The sequence below is a fragment of the Athene cunicularia genome (genome assembly GCF_003259725.1).
Source record: "Athene cunicularia isolate RWA chromosome 1 unlocalized genomic scaffold, athCun1 chr1_part2, whole genome shotgun sequence".
Classification (NCBI taxonomy): Eukaryota; Metazoa; Chordata; class Aves; order Strigiformes; family Strigidae; genus Athene; species Athene cunicularia.
In genome coordinates this window covers 49,126,255-49,132,821 of record NW_020799092.1, presented here as the reverse complement: position 1 = coordinate 49,132,821, position 6,567 = coordinate 49,126,255, and positions in this window count along the sequence as shown.

Here is a 6,567-nt window from a genome sequence, read left to right as displayed (position 1 = left end):
TTCAGCTGCCTGAAATGCATCAGCAGCCATGCTCATTTTCAGAACTACACTCTGAAGTGCAATGTGCTTCCAGAGTCTGGAAAATTCATGTCTGAACTGCCCTTCAAAAATTTATGCTTATTGACTCACTTAAACTGATGGAAACTGCAGGTATGCAACAAAAAATATACATATATAGTAAAAGTGAACTTAAATCAAAAGACACCAAATACTTCTTTCATTGACTAAATTATCACATGTGTGACCATTTGGCAAGTTTCTCCTTGTGCAGTTTTTAAATGCTGTTTGATTTGGGGTGCATTTTCTTGAAAGTGGGGCTTGGTTGGCTTCTTTGTTGTCTTTTGCTTCCAAATTGCAGTGGATCCTACAAGAGATTCCAAGAACAATTCTTGCACCTGGCACAAAGCTGATGACAGAGGGTCATTAAATTTGGATGATTAGCTGTTCAAGTATTTTACCCTTGGGCAAATACATGGCTACAGCCCAGGGAAAAGTGGTTGCTGGAGTTGGAGGTAGCTGTGCCCGAGGTGGGGGGATTCACAGCTGACGTGACAAGCCTGGCAGGAGGAGATGGAGGTACTTACAGAGTTCTCTTCACATCTATTTTAGTACCTCCGTCACTGGCATGTTTGAACTTACGTGTTAGTGCTTGTGTGAAAGAGAGGCAAATAAAAGAGAACAGAACAGAAGCAGAAAGCCAGCTGAAGAAGAAAAATCCTGTGTTTTGCAGAGAAGCTGCTTGCCAGAAAGTGACCTTGAACATCTTTGAAGTCTCTGGCCTTCAAGAATGGTCAAGAGTGATGAGGAAGCACAGGGTGTACGCAATGGCTATTTTTGCATCTCAGTACTACTTCTAAATCTTGTGCTAGTTGAACTAAAATGCATATAGACTTTTGGGGCTTTTTTTTGGTTTGGTTTTGTTTTTTTTGGAAAGAAGACTTTGTGTCCATTTGCTGCAGAGAGCCACAAGCTTAGGTTTGATAAGGCAGCATTTAAACTATGGGGCTGCTCACAGGAGGGGGCAGTACTAGTTCTCTTTTAGGAAGTAGTTAGTGAGATCTTCTTCCCGCCAAGGCTTCACAGAGACTGTGGGCTCAAAAAGTGTTGCAAATGTGCTGCAAGGAGGAATAAAGTCCTGGTACCTACTTGAGCTGAGGATGTTTCAAACCCAAATGGGGTCCACTTGAGGTGGATGATCTCTTCCAGGGTAGTACAGTGAGCTATTGCACTGCCCGGTGCAACTTTCTTCTTGGAAATAAAGTAAAATTATAAACAAATATCTATGGTTTCTCTAGTCTGTGATGCCAGGATTTGCTACCAGACAAAAATAAAGGTTTCTTGGAAATCTACTTCCATGTTAAAAGCCTGCTGGTGTTAGCAGGGTCCCAACATTCATTCTGTGACATTAGCTGACAAGGATATTTTGCCTAGCAGCTGAGCGAGGAAAAACATCATTGACTATGATGCATAATATACGATCTGTACATGACTGGTCTTGCACGATACTCTTTTCTCTGAAAAGAACTGCCCACACTTGTCACACATTTTGTGAACACTGATAGCATCAACTGTGTTTAAACATGTGTTCAGCCGCCTCCAACTCTGCATGTTGAGACAATCAGTTTTCGAGGGCTGCGAAATCTTGCATGCATGTCTGCGACTCTATGATCCTGAGATGTTATCTTTTGTTAGTTTCCTGGCCAAAGTGTGGTATAGAACTACAATGACAAATCCTGTTTTAATAGGAGGAGTTCTCTGCTCTTCCTCTTTAGGTTCAGGATTTCATACAATGAACCAGGTAGTTATGCTTTTTCTCCTTACCTTCTGATCATCTGTTCTGACTTTTTTCTCTGGTCAGAGTAAGTGTTTTGCTGGAATACAAAGGTTTCAAACTTCTTGCATTAGGCTAGGGAAATAGCAGTGACTAAAACAAAGAGATCTTGCCTGTAGTGATAGTAAAAGCTTCATTAAATCACACTTTAAAAGTATGTGTAATAAAATGCTCTTTTGTTGAATTGCTTTTAAGGCATTGCTTCTAACCATCAATTTATAGTGTTATAGACAAATTTATATGGTCTGAGTAGACCATAAAACTTTGATCTTTCTGAAATGAGTAGATTCAGACTTTGTTAGTTTACAACACAAAGAGGAGATCCTCTTTCCCCCAGAAAAGGATATTTTTTGCCATTCCATTTGTATAGAATAACTTTAAAGGCTTGCTCAGCTTATTGAGCGATAGTACCTGTTACGTCAGGTTGCCAGAAATGGTCCTGGCAACTTGCAACTCCTAGTGCTAGCATAAAGCATGGCTATGGAAGATGGGATGCATCCAGAAACTTGAAATAATTGATAACTACTGTGAATTAAATCATACTAAAGATAATTTCTTTAATTCAGGACTGGCCTGATAGTACACAGCCCAGTAATTGAATTCTCCTTGGTTAAAAAGGATAGATTAAAAGATACGTATAGAAAATAAAAGAATATGAAACTTTAATTCAGAAATTGGATGCCAAATAGTATATATCTAAATTCTTATCACTAATTAGAAGCATTCAAAGTTGCTGAGTGTCTCTCACTTGTTTAGATCTATGGGAGTTGAGGGAACTCACTATGTCTAGAAATCAGAGCGCTCATTTACCTGACTATATATGAAATTAGATGCTAGCCTGTAAGTATCCATGTTGCACATACTGACCTTATTGTAATCCAACAATAACATCCTGGAGTAAGCTGTGGGACCATCAAACATAATGAAATGAGTGAAGTTGAAAAAAAAAGGGCAAATTCTTATTTTTGATAATTCCTATCTAATAAGATGACAGATGACATAAGCCTTTCCAGATGATGGTAAAATGATGAACTCTTTAAATCACCACAGTAAACAACCAACTAATATAGATAGATTAGCTTTACACTTGAGAAACTCATAGTAAAGAGTAGAGGACTAGGGTTTTTTAATTAAGTCCTTTGAAAATATTTTGATAGCTAAGAATAAACCAAAATAAGGCTATGACATGCCCAAGGGCATGTCAGGAAATATGAATGAAGTACAGCAGAAATAGTAAGTTTATTTAAAAGCTGAGGCTGTTAAGACATCTGTAAGACCAGGCAAGTGCCTCATGTGGTGCCCAGTACCCATCCCATCGTTCCTCTGGTATTTACATTAGCTTTTGCAATTCTTTAAAATGCAAACAAATCCCATTTTCATTAAACCTAGGTGAAATCAGTGGAAGCAAAATTTAATCCATAATTTACAAGGCTTTGGGTATCATGTATTCCGTGTAAATCCTTCCCTAGAGACTGTGACAGTGCTGTAGGCCAAAGGAGTGCTCTGTGCATGCTTGTTCAGGGGTTATTAAATGTGCCTGCATTTAATAATGTGTTTATGGTGGAGTCAAGTTCTGTAGAAAAAAACATTAAGCCGATAAAATTAAGCTAGCTGGAACTTCATGTTATAAATATAGCAAAACTTCCTGATCTGTGTGAGACAGGGAAGTCTCCAGCACTGCTGGTGTGGCTGCTTCCCCCGAGCCTCCCTTGCTGCACCGAGCTGGTCAATGCCAGTCACACCTCCCTGACGTGCTATGGAGCTCAAGCTGCAAATAAGGAAAAAAGGCAAATAGCACAGAAAAATATCAAAGTATACAGCTCTACTAGCAGTCGTGCTTAAAAACATTTTGAGGTATCTGTGCAGTAAACTATTTCTCTCTCTGGTTTTGGGTTTCATATACCAGCTGTCATTACAGTAATGAAATGATTAGATCTGCTCTGTTGCCTAATTACAGGACTAGAAATGGCATGCATTCCTGCAGTCTTGTTAAGTACTCCATATCTGAATCCTCTGATTTCAAGGATAGTCTTTGGGAAATTATCTTTAAACATATAAATATTTCTTTTTAAGTGCACTTGATTGAAGCGAGGAGTCTATCATATTGTAAAATTATTGATTATGATAAGTACTTTGAACATACACAGTGTTTTTCATCTTCGAATCTCCTAGTATTTTGCTGCAAGGGGCAAGTGTTTTTAGTCCCATTGCCAATTGAAAACTGGTAGGAAAAATGAAAGAATACGTTATTTATTTAGGATTCCTGACAAATGGTGGAGTAAGACTAGCTAGTTCAAGACTAGCTACTCTTTCCTTTAATGTCTTTGAGGGGCTCCTACAAGCAAAAGGCCTTTTGTTGCATTTCTTCAGAATGGAAGAGTCTTCCATGCAGGACCTGGTGCTATAGATTTGGGGTACAAAATGAGACTGTTCACAACCTCCAGTTTGGACACAGCACCTGAAAATTTTCTCTCCCAGAGCAGATCCCCTCTCTTTGTACAATAGCCAGGAAGTTCTGTGTGGTCATAGTAATGAAAGACTCACAGTATTACAAGAAAAAAGACATCTTAAAAGACTTTATGTGTCTGCCTTAATTATCAGTATTTGCCTCTACAGAGGTAGGTCTGCCTTTATGCCAGCTCCTGACGTCTTTGGAGGCGTAAAGCTGAACCTGCTCCCTACCAGCATCTGTTTTATTGTCTGCTAGCAGCTGTATATTTGCCCACCTAAAATGTGTTGCAGAATTGTGGGCTTACATCCCTCTCCTATCTGGGCTTACATCTCTATAGCATGCTAGCTGGGATGCTCAGTGTGACCAGAAGTTGAACATCTGAGTGAACACCACCTGCCTTGTCCTACAGCTTCTTCTGGTAAACGGGAGTCAGTGGAAGATGCTGTTCACTTAGCAATGTATGCAACCAATTGTGTACCTTCTTACAGCAAACAAGATAATGATTATCAGTGCAACATATACAACTCAAACATTGGTAGAGGGTCTTCACACTGGAAAAGGAAATCCATAGTTTTGATTCCCACTGCTTTATCTCATATACAAGTCCCTCCTGTTTTTGCATCTGTTTCACACTGCTTAGTCAGAAGATGGAGAAAACAGGTAACAATTTAACAAAGCTGCACCAGAGGGAAAGTACAATAAAATTTCTAAGACCTACGTAAAAGTCTAAAAGTTGGTTTAAAAGAAAGTATCCCGAGGTAAGGGATAGCAGAAAAAAATTATTGCAAGATCAGAGTGCAGTGCTTTACCAGTAGACCTAGGGTATAAAGCTCTGAGTAACCAGAAGGCAGAAGATATATTACCATATGTAGTATACATGAATTTATATATATTACTATTTTATAGCTAAAATTTACAGACATATATAGTGTATATTATATGTTAGCAGATGTCTACTATATCTCTTTTAATAAATCAATTTTAAGAAACCCTGCAAATGGGTTTAGAACTTATATTTGATGCATGAACTTGTCTGTAGTTTGTTAGAATGTTCTTAGGTCCAAAATGGCCATTAGAAAATGCTATCTTCCTAAAGACTTTCCTTGGCAGAAAATCATAGCCTGATCCTGCAGATTTTGTGCACTCAAATACTGAAGTTGCATGGGAAATGTTGTTATGGAGCAGCATACGCGAAGCTGTCTGACCCTGTATGTTTTTTACTGTTACCATCATGGCCTAACACAGTTGTAAAAGGAAGGAGTAAGTGCATTTTGTAAATGAAATATTAATGCTGATCACAGATGCTACCTAGTTCAGGTTGTGGATGTTTTTCTAAAAGAAAATCTAAAAATGCTGTTTTCAGAGAGTCATAGTGCTGGTTTCACAGTCCATCACCCTGATTCACTCTCTGTTCCGGGGCTGTGGAAAGTCATGTCTTTGGCAATCTCAGGCAGTGTTAGGGCTGACTGGAAGCTTGCTGAAGTCAATGAAGACAGACGGGTACATAAAATAAATGCTGGGCTGAAACACTTTCCCAAATTTGGTCCATATAATGATGAGTCCAGGGTGTAATGATGTAAATAATTGCTTAGAAATTACAAGGGTCCAGGAGGAAGGAGCAGCCCGGGGAGGAGCATGCCTCCATCATAGGCTGCGGTTTCACAGACATCTCTTTTGCTTGGAGTCAGGCTGAGGCACGTGTCCAGGTTAAGAACAACATCCTTCCAAGACTTCAGCTCAGATCAGTTCCCCCAGGGGCCTTTAATGAGGCAGAAACAGGCAGGTAGTGAACAGGCTACTTTGCTGCCCCAAAGCCTGTGCTAGCATTTTTAACCCACAGGTTGTCTACAGGAACTTGTCTGGGACCCAAATTCCCACTGCTGGAAAAGGGACTTTTTCTCCCACCCCTTCTTGTCCCCTGCCCAGACTGGGTGCTCAGGAGTCCCCAGTGTGCTGCTGTTTCCCTTCAGCAGAACAGGTCCCTTTCTGGGACCCAGACAGCCTCAGTAGGGTGCACGCCAGTGCTGGAGGTGGCAGGGGCAGGTCCAGGGTGATGGAGACCAGAGCAGGGTCTCATTGTTGCCAGACTTGGTGAGGGCTGCCTGAAAATACAGGGGAAGAAGCAGGTGATGCAAACCTCCAGTAAGAATGAGAAAGAATCGTATGACAGCCTGGAAGGAGCGTTGGAGCTTGCCCAGTACCCTGCGGCAGGAATTGCAGCCCTACAAGAGCTACATGGCTCTCGATTATAAAATCACATTTATGCCTGCATCCCAGGTAAATG